This window comes from Equus przewalskii, chromosome 7, assembly GCF_037783145.1.
Source record: "Equus przewalskii isolate Varuska chromosome 7, EquPr2, whole genome shotgun sequence".
Lineage (NCBI taxonomy): Eukaryota > Metazoa > Chordata > Mammalia > Perissodactyla > Equidae > Equus > Equus przewalskii.
In genome coordinates this window covers 4831902-4848877 of record NC_091837.1, presented here as the reverse complement: position 1 = coordinate 4848877, position 16976 = coordinate 4831902, and the positions used below count along the sequence as shown (strand labels likewise).

At 57.2% G+C, this 16976-nt stretch overlaps 1 protein-coding gene across 1 annotated transcript in view; it reads left to right on the top strand.

Moving 5' to 3' along the window:
• Positions 1-633: 633 nt before the first annotated feature.
• Positions 634-16976, top strand: part of HIC2 (HIC ZBTB transcriptional repressor 2) — a 29182-nt gene continuing 12839 nt past the window's right edge. The window contains exon 1 of the mRNA XM_070626880.1: positions 634-764. The gene's annotated coding sequence lies outside the window, so the exon portion shown is untranslated. The remainder of the gene's footprint in view (positions 765-16976) is intronic.

The following is a 16976-nucleotide window of genomic DNA, read 5'->3' as shown; positions in this document are numbered from 1 at the left end:
GCGCGGGACCCCAGGGGGCGCTGGGATCAGGGGGCTCCCCTTCTCCTCCGGACCCAAACGGCCCAGGCCTCCCCGGGAGCCCAGACCACGCCGCCTGCAGTACCCTGGGGCTGCGCCTTTGACGCTGGGGCCCCGCGGGGGTTGCGGCGCGGGGGTGCGAAGGGATCCTGGAAGTGGGACGCAGGCTGCTAGGGGTCCCTGATGGGGGATTCCGAGGGGTCAGGGTTAGGCTCAAAGGGGGCCAGCTCTAAGCGTGGGAGGTGGGCGTGTGCCTGATGGGGGCCAGAGTCCTCTTCCTGGGCTGTGTGCGGTCTGGGTGTTTTGGAGTCGAGATCGCGGTCCCGGCCCCGCACCTACAGTCGGGGTCCCGCCGGGCGCCCACGGTCTGGGTCTCGGGCTCCTTCCGCGCGCCCCTCCCCCCGGCGCCGTCCAGCGCCCGCCCGCCCCGCCCAGCGCTCGGACCGCTCGGCCGGCCGCCCCGCCCCCGGCCCGCCCCCAGGCCCCGCCCCGGCCGGCCCGCCCGCAGCTCGCCCATTCAGATGTGGGTCAGGGGTGAGCAGGCGGCGCCGACGTCACAAGCTTCCAAGATGGCGCCGGGCGGGCAGCTGTGAGCGGCGCTCGGGGCGCGCTGGGCGGGGAGCCGAGCCGGGCCGGCGGCGGGCGGACGGGGCGGGCGCGGGCGGCGCGGGCCGGGCGCCGAGGACGAGGGGCCGCGGCAGGGCCGGCCGGCCGGCGGGCGGAGCGCCGCCGCCGACGCACACGAGGTGAGGGGTAGTAGGAGGCGGAGGGGGCGCGGGCGGGGGCCGCGGGCGGGCGCGCCCCCGGGGAGAGGGGCGTGGGCGGGCGCGCGCTCGGCCGACGTGGGGCTGCGCGCGTGGGCGGGGCGCGCGCGTCCGCTGGGCTGGGCTGGGGCGCACGCGGGACCCCCAGAGCCGACCCGGCCGGGCCGCTTTGTGGCCGGGTGCCCGGTGGGGCGCGGGCGGCAGGGGCCCGGCACAAAGCTCCCGGGGCCGCGCCGCGCCGGGACGCAGTCTGCGGAGCGGGGGTCGGCGGGCGAGCGGGCGCCGGCTCTTTGTGCCTTTTCATTAGCAATCTAATCCGAACAGCGTCGGGCGAGCTGCGCTGCCTGACAGGCGGGCGGGCTCCCATTATGCAAACAGCACTGCGTCCGCGGCCGCCCCTCGCAGGGGGATTTTGCTATTTCCAGGATTGCGGCCCTGCACCGTCTGCGGTCCCTTTCCCTTGCCTCCTCCCCGTTGGAAGACTGGCCTGAGCAGGGGCAGGCCTGGAGGGGCTGCTCCCAGAGGGCCAGGCCCTGAGGCTGGTGGGCTCGCTGCCCTGCCCCCAGACCTCTCCTGTAGGCAGTCGCTTGGCAGGAAGAGAGATGGGTTGGGGGGAGGGGGGTCGGTTGGCAGGGGGAGGGGACTGGCTGGCAGAGGGAGGGGGCTGAAGGGCCTCAGCTTGTCACTCTCTGTTTATCTACCAAGATGGTTCATATTCGCACAGGCCTAGCTGGTAGGGGGGCGGGGGGAGGCGGAGATGCTTCTCCCTGGGGGGCAGTGACTGTGGAGAGGAGGGAAGGAGGCCAGATAATGCTCCCAGCGGCCCCACCCAGAACAGCGTGGGACTGCCTGGGGAAGGGAGCCCAGTGCTGATCCGGATGGGCTGAAACGGCTTTGAAGTTATTTATCCATGTCTTCTCCTATTCCCTCTACCTCTAAGTGTCTTTTCTGGTAGGAGTTGCCAAGCACATCTGGAAAGCTAGGTTCCCGGCTTCCCCCCCCACCACCCGTCCTCAATAGCAGGAGGGGTGTAACGAAGGGAGGCCACCCCTCTGACATATGTGGTGGGGGGGAGGGGCAGAGCCTGGCCCATAGGAATCCTGCGGTGGATCGTTGACTGATGTGGGGATTGCTGTGCCTCTTGTGGTTGGGGGAGGGGGAGAGCTGGCAGGTAGTGGAGGGGCCTCCAGGGCTTCTAGGCTGAACTTGGAGCTGTTCTCCAGGGACCCCGGATGGAGGGATGGAGCTGGGAACCCAAATCCAGGACGTTTCTGCAGCTAGCATTTGTTGCTTCCTGGCTCCTGGCTTTACTTCCCTTCCATTCCCATCTACCAGCGTCTGGACTCCCTGGGCCTTTCAGCAGACATTTTCAGGACCATAGGCCATGTGGCCAGTCTGTAGCCCTGGCTCAAGGAGGGAGTGTACACTTAGCAGAGCAGGGTTGCTGGAGTGGCCTGAAAAAAAGCAGATGGGCCGGCCTCTGGCCTGCCTCTAGGGACAAAGCTGTGTGGTGAGATTGCTGGTTTCCAGGTCTCTTAGCGCCCAGGGGGGGATGGGAGGGTGATACTTGGGGGCCCAACTGAGTCCTTTGGCCCCGGACTGCGAGTGAACCTTCAGTCCCGTGCTCTTGGGTTTATTATGGAAATCTCTAGGTCTCGTGAGCAGGCGGTAGACTCTGAAGGTTGGGAAGGGGCTCCCCAACTGCCTGCCTGCCTTCAGGGTCAGAGCTGCCAGGTTGGCCTGCTTTCCTTTGGCTCCTGGCTTCCTGCAGGCCAGTTTTGGGGTGTTGCCGAGCACCTATTGCCCAGCTTCTCTTGCCGTTTGACTCGAGTGCTGGTGTGCGCCCAGAATTTCTCCCTGCAGTGTTTTCCTGCCAGTTGTTGGGACTTGTAGATTAGTCACTCTGCTTTTACGAGCGATTCCTGAAAAGAAAAATCTCCCTCTGGTTGCTGGCTCTCCGTAGAGGAAGAAGCAGCCCGAGGGAGCCAGGCCTTTAATTAAAGCAAAACCCAAAAGATTGCTGGAAGGAGAAGAGGAGGCGCAGGTGGGGCAGAGGTGATGCGTTCTGTCCTGCTGTGCGTACCTGCTCTGGGGACAGGTAGGCACGATCCTGTTCTCACTCCCTGGTCTTGGCCAGCAGCCCAGCCTTCTCCACAAGCTGCAGTCCTGGATTAATCCTCACGTAGTGTTTTCTCTCCATAGATCAGATTTCTCATTTTGTTAATAAGCACAGCCTCCGATCCACTTGAAGTCAGCTGTCGTGGACTCAGAGCAACAGGGTTTTGCATTATTGAGCTGACAGGCCTGCTGCCTTCCCAGAGTCCTTATTGTTTGCCAGGGTCAGGTCTGGGGGTGGGGGTGGGGGGTGGGGCCAGTGCCTTTTAATCAGCAGCTAGCCCCCAGAGAAGGGCTGGCTGGGCAGTTCTGGAGAGTCAGAGGAGTGAGGAAGGAATAAAGTTCAGTTTACCCAGGGGACCTGTGGTTCTGCCCTTTTGCTTGGCCTGTTGGCCTGCAGCAGTCAGCCCCACCCCATCACTTGCTTGCCTTGCCCACGGGGCCTGAGGGCCACTGCTCCCGGGCCCTGATCACTAAGAGGGTGGGGGTTCTTCCTGGCTGCGCCTGCTTCCTGGGAAGAAGACACCTTTCAACGGCCTTCGGAGCCTGGCTGAGGAGGGATTCCTGCGGGGCAGTAAGAGGGGAGCTGGACTTAGAAAGCCTGGAGCATGACGCTGGCTCTGCCGTTTACTCTTGGTGTGACCTTGGACAGTGATTGACTCTCTGAGCCTTAGTGTCCCGATTTCTAAAATGGGAACAGAACTTGAGTTTACATTCACGTATCACTGCCCTCCAGAGCTCAGCCTGGAGAAGACAGACAAGCAAACAAATGATTGTAAGATGGGGTGATAAGGGCTGGCACTGTGACAAATGCAGCACAGAGGGCAGTGTGGGGATGGTGGCTGCGAGGCACGGAGGGAGGGGCTGGCGCTGGGCTGGACGAGAGCTCTGGATGCCTTGCTGAGTTCAGGTGGGCTGTAGGAGAAGGGTTTTCGCGGGGGAGTGTGTTCAGTTTGGGAAGGGCAGCAACCAGTGTGGAGTGTGGCTGCGGAGACAGTCAGGAGAGCAGTGACAGGAGCATGGCCCTGCGGATGCTGTGTGTTTCGAAGAGCTGGCCTGGGAGCGCCCACTGCGTGCCCAGCGCCTGTCAGGCTTTCATAAGCTTTTGACTCAACAGCGTTTTTGAGCACAAATGCGGGGCGCAGCCCCTGTGGCTAGACTAAATTATGCTGGTCTCTACCCTGTGGCACTCACAGACTCACCAACAAGTGGTGGGCCTTAAGGCTGGGGATAGATGCACTGGTGCGTTTTCTCGGAATCCTTCCAGTTCAGCACCACATAGTCTTCTCTTATAGATGGGAAATGAGACTTGGAGGTTAACTTGCTGGGGCTGCAAGTAAGCTACTGTTCAGGCTGGGGCTGGAGGTTTTGTAAATGCCTTTGACTCCAGATCCCTGTGGTGTGGAGTCTGGAGGGCTCTGAGATCTTAGCAGGGAGGGGCAGGGCAGAGAGCCCCCTCCCCAACACGATCCTGGCTCCTGGTTAGGGGCTTCAGAACCAGAACCAGCCGGGTCAGTTTGACTCTGCCTGGCACGGCCAGGCTGTGCTTCCTGCTGGGAGGGGCCTTGCCCTAAGAGTTAAGGACCTGGGCTGGGGAAGGGCTCTAAGAGGGACTGTGGGCTCACCTGGAGCCCAGTTTGAGCTGGGAGTGGCAAAGCCAGAAAAGCCGGTGGGGGTAGAGGTTGTGTGGGCCCCCAGCGAGCTTGATAAGGAAGGGAAAGCCAGGAGCTGACTCCAGGCCCTGCTGCAGTCCAGGGAAGGGCGGGCTGGGGCACCTCTGTTGGGGAGGGCTGCCAGGAAGGGTTGCTGGGAGGGTGTGGCCTGACTGAGTGGGGAGAGTGATCCTGAGAGACTGCCTGGGACAGTCGGGAAGGGGTTCGGAGCCCCTCCTTCTGACTCTTCAGTTTTTGTGTGTTTTTTGTGGTAATGTCCCATCTGGGTGGAAGGGAGGGTGGGTGTGGCCTTGGATTAGAGCAGGTGCTTCTGCCGTGAGAGTAGATGGGGTAGCCAGCTGCCTCCAGGCCAGAGGGCCTTGCTGCTGCTTGCGAGGTATGTAGTGCTAGTGGGCACCCGCTTTCTGTCTGAGGGTGATCCTCCTCCGAGAGCACAGGCATGTGGGTGAGGAGAGAGAGTGGGGTGTGGAAAGGCGGGTGGTGCGGTCTCCTTAGGCTGTCCTACCAGCTCTCGCCAGCCATTCCCTGGGAATGCCAAGGGCCACTAAAGACAGGCAGGGCTTGGGCTTGCCTGAGGGGGCCACTTTGAGGTGGGGAGTTGGCCTCTTGTGGACGTGGAAGGGCTGCTGGCTCTGGCACGGGCGTGGCTGCTGTGCAGACTTGTTCCAGGCTGCCGCAGCCTCGGGCTTCTTTCCCAGCAGCACCTCTGGGTGGGTGGGTTCTCTAGGTGAGTGTGGGGAGGGGCCGCTCCAGTGCCTTGAGAACAGTACCCACCCCCCACGTGGGTGGAGAGGCTGCTCCCATCAGCACACTGGGGTCTGAGCTACCCCCGCCCCCTCATCAGCCTGGTTACAGGCCCTTTAGGTGGGGCCTGGGGCCTCAGTGGCCCCTGTGTAGACACAGTGGACCTTTCCTTGGTGGTAAGCATGGGCTACACACTGACCCATTGAGTGTGTGCCATCCTGGTGCTGCCTGGCAGAGGCCTGCCTGCTGGTGGCCTGGTTCTCAATTCTGCACGTCAGGATCACCTGGGAGCCGGCGGAGGCATCTATGTTTCCTAAAGCTTTTGAAATGAATCTCACGTGCGGCCAAGTTTGAGAACCACTGCTCTAGCAGGTGACAAATCTTTGTTGATAACAGAATCACACAAGTGGTAAGTCCAAATAGACCAGCGCATATGGGCCTGGGTGGTCACAGACTGCTTTACTCTGACAGCACAGCGAGATGGAATTTCCAGAACAAAGCGGTCTGATTCTTTGTTAGTTACAGGGTCTTGGAGAAGTGTCAGGCACAGGGCAGGCTCACCCTTTTCATGGTCCTCTTAACCTGGGCGGCAGTGAGAGGGACCCCAGGCTGGCATGCACCAAGGGGACAGCTCCTAGGAGGTCCCTGGGGAGCTGCCTGCTGCCCTTGACTTAGGACTTTTGGTCCTGCTTGGCCTTCTGCCTATCCTGGTTTCTTGGTTGCATTCTTGGGCGCTGGTTGGCCTCTGTGCCCTGGCAGGGCCTGACATAGTGACATTTAGGTTCCTTGGCTTCCTAACAAGCCTGCTGTGGCCACAGCTGGGGACACCTGGGACCTGTGCCCCTTCTTTTTCTCTTTGACCTCAGGGTCCCTGAGAGAGAGAGATTGGTCCCAAGGTTGGTTTTCTGGGCTGTTACATGGGTAGGGTGTGTGAGGGGCCATAAGGAGGGGCCAGGAGGCAGAGTGAGAGGGGGCAGTGAAGATGCGCTGGAGGCCTCGCCCCCCTTGCTGGGACCAAACAATGGGTTGTGCTGGACTTTAGTTCCTATCTGTGCTCAGACAGGACACAAGTCAGCTCCTGCCTGCTCTGGGCAGCTTGCCATGGGAGGTGGTGGCAAGGCACCTAGGTGGTGTGGTTTGAAGTGGTCCTGGTTGGTGTCCTGGCTATGAATTGCTGTCCTTCAGAGAAGGCAGCACGGCCTGGGCTGGGCAGTGAAGGAGGTGATGTTGAGAGTGGTCTTGGTTGGGTAGTCGAGGAGGAGGGGTCCCGTGGGGGCATAGGCATGGTGTCCTCCCCCCTGCTCGTTTCTGCCTGTGCGCATCTTGGTAGATGGACCCAGGGGTTATGTCTTGAGAGCAAGTGATCGGGGGTGGATTCCTGTGTCTTCACCCCGCCTCCCCCTGGGGCCTCATTGCCTTTCGCTTTGGTAGAAGGCAGCTGATGGTTTTTGTGTGGCAGGTGCCAGGGCAACTTTGCTTGAAAACTGGGAGGAAGATGGTTCCTGCAGAGTTCCTGACAGAGTGCTAGGAAATAGTTGCCGGGCACTCACTTTTGGGCTGTTACCCCACGCTAGGCCTTGTGGGATGAGCTTTACACCTGAGTTTAATCCTCAGAACGTACCTGTGTAGCCCCGATCATTTTATCAATCCCCACCGTACAAGTGGCTCAGAGAGGTTAAGTAATTAATCTCGAGTCACACAGGTAGGAAGTGGGTAGAGAAGTTCTGAGAGTGAAAGAAACACAACCAGACGTTTGTGGAAGCCTTGAACACAAATGTGTGGGTCCCTTCCCACAGTGCTTGGGCAGGAAGACAGCCCAAGTTTTCAGTGAGTAGGGTGGCGTGATGGCTGCCTTGGACGTAGCCAGGAAGTCCTGTTCCTGGAGCTGGGGGGTGGTCCCCTGGAAGCTGGGGAAGGACCATTAAACTGTAGAGCAGGTGCTCCCCGGGTCCCCAGGACCGGGGGACGGAGAGGACTCTTGGTCGTCCTTATCCTTCTAGCCACGAGTCCTGCCCTTCTGGCGCATTGGAATCCTCTGCCCTGTGGGAACCCATGCCTTTGCGGAGCCCCTCCAGAGGGCCGCCGGGGCTGGCCTGGGCCTCCCCAGGAACTTGGGGCCGGGCTCCTTTCCTTCTCTCGGGGTTCTCTCAGTCTGGGCAGATGAGAGGTGCTTGGGCACGCCCGGTGGGCCGTGGGGGACATGGGCAGAAGGGCCTCTTTCTTGGCCTTATGAGGCTGTTTCTGGCTAGGTGGGTGATGAGGGCAGGGGCTGAACCACAGTCTCCTGAGGTGCCCTGGGTCACTACCAGCAGGTGCCTTTCTCACCTGCCGCTAGGCTCCAGGTGCAGGTGAGTTGAGCCCTGGGCCCAGTCATCCTTTGGCTGTGGTCAGTGAACCTGAGCCCTAAAGGGGTGCAGGCCAAGGGGAGAGGATTGTTTCCAAAGTCCCACATTCCATGCGCGTGTTGACGCTGATAAGGGCAGCGGGGACTTTGCCTTCATGCCCCCAGCAGGCAGCATGTACATCCTGCTTCCTGCAGCACCCCTCCCCCACCCCCCACGGCCCACCTCTGCCCACCTCTGCCGCCCCCACAGCCTGCAGAGGCCGCTTGCCTCTCCAGGTCGCCACTGCCCTCTCAAAGCCCTGCTGGCTCTGCAAGGCCTCGAGCTACCTGCGTTGGTCCTGCTGCCCCGCCTCTGCGCGTGTTCTCTTGAAATGGCGCTTCCTTTTACTGGTTTGACATTTGTTACTCTCAGGTTTGGCAGCTTTTGGTGGACAACTGTCCTTTTGTGGAAAGAGAGCTGTGGTGTCAAGCCTGTTCCCTGCATATGCCAGACCTTAACCTCTTTGTGCCTCGTTTTCCTTGCCTATAAAATGGGTTGGTAGAAATATTTGAGATAATTCCGGTCAGCTGTTCTCAGAGTGGTTTGCAGACCCCTGGGGGTCACCAAGACCCTTTTCATAATACTTAGAAGTTACTGGCCTTTATCCCTGTGTTGACACTTGGCACCCACAGTGCAAAGCCATGGTGGGTGGCCCTGCCTATGGGACACACCAGCAGGAGTCGTGTGAGCACCCATTGGTGCTCCGAACCAAGGCTGCCCGTCTTACTCGTGCGTCTCCTGGGGAGGCAGTGTGGATGACAGTGGTAACTCTGGACTCCGGAGCACACGGCTTGTTAGCATTCTGCGTGACGAATTGGGAAGTGCACGTGCAGCGTGGTGGTTGTCTCCGGGAGAAGCACTTCACATTTGTGTGAGCTGCGTGCTGAACTGGCTGCTTTTTCTCATGGAACATTATTTTTACTTGAAAGAATGACTGACAGCCAAGGTGTGGTTAGTCAGACTTGGAGAATTTGTCAGACATTTTCTCAAATGAACAAACTGAGCCTTGCCACTTTAAGGAGACAACCCACAATATTTGTTGCCAGTGAAAGAGCCCTTAAAGGGAAGATGAGAATTTTTTTTCTTTTTAAAGATTGGCGGGTGAGCTAACAACTGTTGCCAATCTTCTTTTTTTTTTCCCCTCCTTCTTCCCTGCAAAGCCCCCCTGTACATAGTTGTATGTTCTAGTTGTGAGAGAGAATTTTGGAAAACTGGTATCCACCACCTGAGCCTGAGCTAAAGACTTAAAGATAACATCAGTGGTGCTATTAACATGTGGCTATTTTTTTGTGGTGTATAGTGAAATGTAACATTTGGAAGATCTGATAATGGAGTGAATCAGTATTTTCCAAATGACCAGTGCTTGATGTCACAGACTCCGAGGTGGATGTGAGAACAAGGTAGACAAATGGAGTTTTAGGTAACCAAATATGAATTAGTCACTGATACCATTTCAGAGTCTACATTACAGCTTTTAAGAAACTACGACTTGTTGGGTTTTAGTGTTGTGTCAAGGAAGAAGAGACACAGTCATCTGAAAAGGTTGAAATACCGCTCCCTTCTATCTCTGGAAGGTCTTCGCAGACCTTAGTCAAAACCATGCGCCCTGACAGACTGAGTGCCGAGCAGATAGCAGTCCGGCTGCTTTTATTAAGCCAGACGTTAAAGAGATTTGCAAAAATGTAAAACAGTGCCACTGTTCTCACTAATTTTTTTCCTTTGGAATCATTCTTTTTTATAAAAAATGCTATTTGTGTTAAGATAAAATGGATTTATTGTTAATATTCTGTTACTTTTTTGAATTACCAGTTTTTCTAATACAGTAGATAGAACAGTAACATCTACCGTAGTAACATATAGGCCCACATAAAACAAAAGTTGTTTGGGAGCCCCTACTCATTTTTCAGAATGTAAACAACAGTTTTGGAACTGCTGACGAGGGCAGGGCTGGGCAGCAGATTCCCTCCTTTATCATCCCCCCTTCCCGCCACCTTCTCTTCTCTCCAGTATTGTCCCGCCCTATCTCTTCTCCGCACTGCTTCTTCCTGACCGCCTGCTCACCTAATAAACGTTTATGAGGGCGCACGCCTGCTGCACGCCTGCTGCAGCTGCTGGGCTCGTTGCTGCCTTCTGGGACGCAGGGTCCCTAACCTTGGAGTCTGGCTGTGGGGGTGGGGGGAGCATGGGCAGAAGGGGAGGTGTGTGGAGGGCAGCAGCTGACTGGCTAGTGCTGACGTTGGGCAGGGGAGAAATGCAGGGCCTGCTTCACAGAAGAGGGGGCACTGAGCTGTGCCTGGAAGGGGCCGAGCTGAGAGGTGGGCCGGGGCCCCCTGTGGGAAGCGCTCTGCAGGACAGCTTGGAGCGTGGACTTTATCCTGGCATCAGGAATCTATTGAAAGCTGTGAGCAGGGGAGTCACTTGAGATCAGTGTTTGGGAAAGACAAACTCAGGGTTGAGCAGACTGTGAATTGGAGGCGGCAGGGCTGCACGGGGCTGATGTGTTGTATTTATTTGTTTTTTTCTAAGATTTTATTTTTTCCTTTTTCACCCCAAAGCCCCCCGGTACATAGTTGTATATTCTTCGTTGTGGGTCCTCCTAGTTGTGGCATGTGGGACGCTGCCTCAGCATGGTTTGATGAGCAGTGCCATGTCTGCGCCTAGGATTCGAACCAACGAAACACCGGGCCGCCTGCTGCGGAGCGCGTGAACTTAACCACTCGGCCACGGGGCCAGCCCATGATGTGTTTTGGACTTTGATATTTTCGCTGAGTGGCTTTAACTCTGCCCTTCTTCCCCTCTTGGGGGCGTTCCTGGGATTTCACTTCTGTTGCGTGATGCCCGCCTGCCCTCCCAGGTGGAGAGGCCCTGGCTTCTGTTGTCTTCTATTTGTTAGCACAGAGTGGTATTTTCTGGGCATCTCCTGTGGGCCGAACCCTCCGAAGCCCTGCTTCAGGCGCTGTTGCCGTAGTCACCAGGCCGTGTGGTCCTGCTCCGTTTGCCCAGTCTCTGGTCAGGTGATGTGAGGGGGTACTCAGCAAGTGTTGCACAGCTTTAGTCCCTGGCTCCTCCCTGGGTCTGGAAGGTCTCCTGTCCTTCCGCCTTCTCTTTGGGACTTCTGCACAGAGCATGCTAGCTTCCTCAGTAGACTTGGAGATTGTGCTCCAGGTTACTTACAGGAGTGTTAACCAGAAGCTGTGGATTACATGTGCACACATATGGGCATAAAGAGCATACGCCCTTGCTCCCCACCCCATGTAGGAAACAGCCTTTGGTCCCCACGAACGCCCACCTGTTCCGCTCCCTGGTTCGTCCCGCCTCCTGCCAGGAGTCTGCACTGTGGCCTGACCATTCCTGGTTTTTCTTTGTTGCCTCCCTGCACTTGTCTGCCTCCTTGAACAGCGGGTGGCTGGTTTGGCCGACTCTGCCCTTTGTGTACGTGGAGCTGGGTGCCAGTCGCTCTTCTGAGACTCACCGGAGTGCTGCGTGTGCTGCAGGTCCCTCCTTCTGTCCCCTGCTTGCAGTGTTCCAAGGTGGCGCTGTCCCACGCTTCATCATGTGGCCTGCCAGCAGGGAGCATTTGGGTTGTTTTCAGGGTTGTTGTCTGTGCTGCTTCCTCGGGGGCCTGGTTTTCCCCACCCCTGCTCTGGGCAGAGAAGTGCCTGTTTCTTTTGTTTTCTGTCTCTTTGCCCAGTGTCTCAATGCTGAACAATCTTGCCAGCACCGCCGAGCCGCGTCTGTAAAGCAGTGAAACTGTGAGATTTCTTGCCCACATCTGAGAGGATCCGTCTGTCTGGTTTCCTTTCTGAGCTCTTGGTCTCTCCTCTCAGACCCGTCTAGGTATCTGCTGGACAGGTGAGACCTCTTCTCTGTGAAGTGCCACACCTGGAGGCTTTTCGGGTACAGGGTCACAGAGTGTAATATTTCCCATAGCAGTTTCCTAATTTTTACCCGTAAAAATGTCTTTTAAAAACTCTGGTGAATGTCCAAGATGTCTCTACTTGTTTGTTTGTTTTTTTCTTTTTTGGATTAAAACAAGCTGATCCTTGATCTTTGGCTTTGGCTCCTTGAGCCACTGTTTGAGGCTCTGGGGATTTGGGGGGTTGATCATCCACACGGATCGAGGGGGCCTTTCCTTCTCCTGCTCAGCGGCTTCCTCTGACCCAGTGCCTGAGGGGCTCATCCCTTCGAAGCGCCCAGCTGTCTGCACCGGACCTGCTCGGGCCCTTGCTGGGAGCTCTTTGGCGTCGTGTTTGTCCCTTGCCTGCCACACTCAATTTCCTCTTCTCTCTTGGGCTTGCCTGTCAGGATTCGAGCCCTTCTTTCTCCTGTGGAGGTGTCAGCTGGCAGTAGGACGATTGGAACATCATCAGGTGGCTCTCACCTCGGCACAGCAGACGCTGATCTGCCCCTACTGAGAGATTTTAAGGTGGTCTCCAGGTTTCCTGTGGCTTCCCGGCTGGTCTGTGAAAAAAAGAAAATCACTCCATCCTGGATGTAGCCACTCTTCCTCTGTCCTGTCAATGTTCTGCTTCTTGTCTTGTGATTGTTACTAGTTGGGGGTTCCAGGAGGTTACTGCCTGGCTCGGGTCCACTAATCAGGGTTGAAACTGGGCCCTGCTTGCCCTCCTGGAGGTTTCTGTGCACTGCGATGAGTCACACGAGCAGTGTGCACGCCATGAGCGCCTGCTCCAAGGATTCCTCACAGACGACACGCATGTGTGACCAGCATCCAGAGCGAGAAACAACCCCAGAAGCCCCTCGTGTGTTCTGAGTCACCCCTCTGCCCCCCGCCCCTGGATTTGTTCTGTCTGTTCTCCAGCTTAAACTTACATGAACCCAGTTGTACTGCGTAGTCTCTTTTGGCCTCTTTGCTCAACAAGTATGCTTGAGAGATTCGTCTATGTGTACATAGGTCAAGCTGTATGCTGCTGCCAACAATCAACTATTTTTGACCTATAAAAGGCAAATTCTGGGGCCGGCCCCGTGGCCAAGTGGTTGAGTTCGCGTGCTCCGCTTCGGCGGTCCAGGGTTTCACCGGTTCGGATCCTGGGCACGGACATGGCACCGCTTGTCAGGCCACACTGAGGCAGCGTCCCACATGCCACAGCTAGAAGGACCCACAACTAAAATATACAACTATGCACTGGGGGGATTTGGAGAGAAAAGCAGGAAAAAAAAAAAAAGATTGGCAACAGTTGTTAGCTCAGGTGCCAATCTTTAAAAAAAAAGGGAAATTCCTCTGGTTCAACCTAAATGTGTAGTCCTGCTCACTGCCAGGTGATAGTCCCCATACCTTCGGCTGCCTCTTCTCCTGCAGGTGTGGGGCTCCTGTGAGCAGGGCTGCCGGGCACGTACCTGCCTGGGTTTTGGGTGCGTGTGAGGGATTTCTGTTGATGTATCCCTTGAAGTGGGCTTTCTGGGCCACAGGGTTTCACATTTTCAGTCTTGGTCTTATTTTGTAATACCTTTCTCTTCTCTCCCTGGGGATATTCTTTTAGTGTTTTGGTTTTTTTTTTTCCTGGGAAAGATTTGCCCTAAACTAACATCTGTTGCCATCCCCCTGTTTTTTTTTCCCCTCCCCAATGCCCCAGTATTCTAGTTGTAGGTCCTTCTAGTTCTTCTATGTGAGCCACCACCACAGCATGGCTACTGACAGACGAGTGGTGTGGTTCCACACCCAGGAACTGAACCTGGGCCACTGAAGCGGAGTGTGCCGAACTTTAACCACTAGGCACCAGGGCTTTCGTTCGGCTAATTCCACCCCTGGCATTGGGTTTTTTTTTTTTTTTTGGATTCCCCTTTAGCATGCCGCCTCAGTCTTCTCCCAGCCAGGAGGGTCATGCTGTGTTGTGGGACAGGGCAGAGGTCTCTTGATGCCAGCTTGCCTCAGTTTTTACCAGCCCAGGACAACATTGTAGGGGAAAGACTCCTTTACATTGAGAGGTGGTTCTTGCTTTTCAGGCCTGAAATATATTTTCTTGTATGAAGTGATGATGATAGAAGATGATAGGGATTTGATGGGGTTTTTTGGCTTGGCTTTTTCAATACTTTTAGAGGCCTTAGTTGGCATAAGAAATTGTTAGCTGGTGGGATTGGGTTTGAAACTGAAGTTGGAGAGTGTTTCTCCCGGAGCTGCGGGCTGGGCAGCTGCTGCTCTGTGAATCAGCCATGACTTGTGTCTTCCTCTGGGGCTCAGTTATCTCATCTGAAGGGTGGCCCGGGGCGGGTGAGATGATCGCGATAGTCCTTTCCAGCGGGGAAGCTTCACTGGTGCCCTTTTGGCTCCTCGCATGTGGAATTTCTACCTGTTTACCACTGCGCCATCCCTGCTTGTCCTTCCTTCATCAAGATCCCTCTGCCCGTGGCTACTCTCCTGGCTCCAAGATGTCTTTGGTAACCAGACTCAGCCTTACTGTTTCACATTCCAGGTCCACCATTTTTATTAATCACTATCTGGCTTGTTTACATGGGAAATGTGTCTTCCCTTTTGGGGCTGTCTCCTTCCTCTCGACCTCCAAGAGGTTGAGTGTTTAGTGCTTGCAGAGCACTGGGCGTCCTAGACAGGGGAAAGCTTAACTGCTCGGGTTCTTCTGAGACTTGAGTGTGCATCCGAGTCCCTCAGGGTGAAAATGGGTTCTGGTTCTGAGGCCCGGAAGGAGGCCTGAGCGTCTGCATTTCTCGAGCGTTCTCAGGCGCTCCTGCTGGTCCTTGGACCATGCCCAAGGACAAGCAAGACGCGTAGGAAGTATGCACGGGAAGCAGCACACTGGGGCCTGTCTGCCTGCTGCCTGCACTCGCTCCTGGGTTGTCACTTGTTCCCTGCCTGATAGGGAGGGCCGGTTTCCCCTGCTCTGCTGTGCTGTTGGCCGATCCACCCTGGCAGCCTCCCACAGGCTCTCCCCACCTCCAGGCTCCTGTTTGTTGCTGCCTTCCTGGGGGGCAGTGCAATGTGAGGGACAGAGTCTGGAGGTGAGCCTAGTTTTTGTAATAATAATCATAATCTCAAATTAGCATTCCCCTTCAGGCAGCACTCCCCAGCCTCTCCCCAGTAGCACTCACGGTCTTGGCCCAACTCAGAACTCTTTGCCAGACTGTGCCAGGCCTGGGGCGTCTTGGCTTCATCCTACCCTTTGTCTTTCCCGGTGCCAGCTAGCCAGTTGTGCCAGCATGAGCAGAGGAACAGCTGCAGGTCCCCAAGGTTGTCCTGGCCTTGCTTGTCTTCGTTGGCTCCAAGGCCAGGAGTGATGGGAGGGTTGTGGGCCCATTGGGAGGAGAGGGCCCAAGGCTGCTCTGGAGAAGCAAGGTTCAGGGCTGTGGGACCTGGTCTGGTGCAGGCCGGAGCCTCCTGCTTGGCTTCCCCTCACAGCAGCACTTTCTAGCCTTTTCCTCACGGTGCCGAGTTACCCACGAGCTTCCTCACCTCTCAGAAGGGAGTGCACGGATGGGAAGGTGGTCAGGGCCCAGGGCGTTCTTGGCCCAGTGTGGACAGCATGGGGTCTTCAGTGGGGCACATGGGCATTTCAGAACAGACTCGAGGAAGTTGGGCTGGGATGGACACCACCTCTGTCACTGTTTGGGTTGAGCCGGTGGGTGGGCAACACAGCTGGCCCGAGGGGCGGAGAAGGAGGCCAGCCCCTGGTCCTGATCACAGCGTCACCAACGCGCTGAGTGGACCCTGAGTGTTTATTTCGTAGAAGAAGCCGCGTCAGGGGGAGGGCTGGGCTCCTGGCATTCGTCGGGCCTGTTGCTTTCCAGGAGGATGGTCTGGGAGAAGAGCCAGGAGCTGCTGGCCGGCGTCCAGGTCTCGGCTAGATTACACAGCTGGGCTTGCCCGAAGCAGTGAGTCCTACCCACCACTGGCCCATGCCTGGAGGGACAGACCAGGGAGGTCACGGAAGCCAGGGGTGATTTTAGAGGTGCAGCGGGCGCAGCCTGGGCCCCCAAAGCAGGCTTCGTGTCAAGGGCCCGCACCTTGTTGCTTCTAGCCAAGAGCTTCTCACTGCTCCCAGGAGTGGAGGAGCTGGGCTGAGTTCAGGAGAATGCAGCCGAGGTGAGGCCCTGATGTGACAGGCAGGGGGCGGTGGTGGAAGGGGGAGATGCGGTGGAGGTGCAAACCGTGGCCCTTCTCCTGGCGCCCCGTGGAGGGTGGCGCTACTGTGAGTGGCACTCCTGCCTGGGAGTGGGTAGCGCATGGTATCTGTCCCTTAGGTAGGGGAAGTCTGACAGCAACTCTGGGGTCAGCCTTCGAATCCTTTACTCTGTCATCTGCTTGCTCTTGTGACCTTGGGCAAGTTGCTTAACCCCCAGAACTCTGTCTTATCTGATACTGGAGGTGGAGATAACACCTCATTCTTCCCCTCAGGCAGAACACCTCAGTCTTGCCCTCAGGCAGGCTGCCAGGGCAGATGTGGCCCTACATGGCCAGCATGGTGTAGGGCGAGGCCTGGCTTTGGCTGGTGGTGAAGGGGGGAGAGGCTCTCGGCCCTGTTGGGATGGGAAAGGCCTAATGGAGGAGTCATTCCCTTAAGCAGAGAAGGGAAGGAGGGAGAAGGGGAAGAGGAGGAGAAGGAAGAACACTCTAGTCCTGGGGCAGGATGAGCGGAGTCCTGGGCTTGTGGCTGCACAGGGCTGGTGGGTGCACTGGGGGCTGAGCCTTGGGCTCTTCTGGATCCTGGCCCGCTTGTCCCTTCCAGGCAGTCTCCATTCTGCCCCGGAGCTGCTCTCCTGTAGCTTGGAAGGGGCCAGGCCCTTCAGGGAAGAGGCAGTGCCTGCACCTGTCGGGGCCACACCTGGAGCACCAAGCGATCATGGTGGGGGTTGGCTGGGACCAGGGCTTGGGGGCCAGCGTGGCTGGGGCCTTCTCTGACTCAAATGTGCTTAAACCTCTGGGGGTGTGGAAACTGCCCAGTGGCTGTACTGCACCCAACACTACCCCTCTGTGTGGCATGTCATGTGCCTCCCACCTGGCTCTGGTGCTCCGGGTAGGCAGTGGGTGGCCCCCTACTGTCAGCTGGAAGATTCCTGTGTCATTCTGTAACTTCTGGCTCGGTGTTCCTTGGCCAGGAGATGGTTAGGGTGAGAGAACAGTCTCATGTTGGGTGCCTTGGGGTGGGCTAGGTGGAACTGCTCCTGGTGCCCCAGCATAGCTCCAGGACTCCTGCGAGAAGACCCTCTCTGGGAAAGGGAGGGAAGGTCACTAGGGAGGGAGGTGGGGTGACAAGATTCCCAGGAGATCTAGGCAAAGAGGGCTGCCCAGGGAGGGGAGGCAGGGAGGCCCC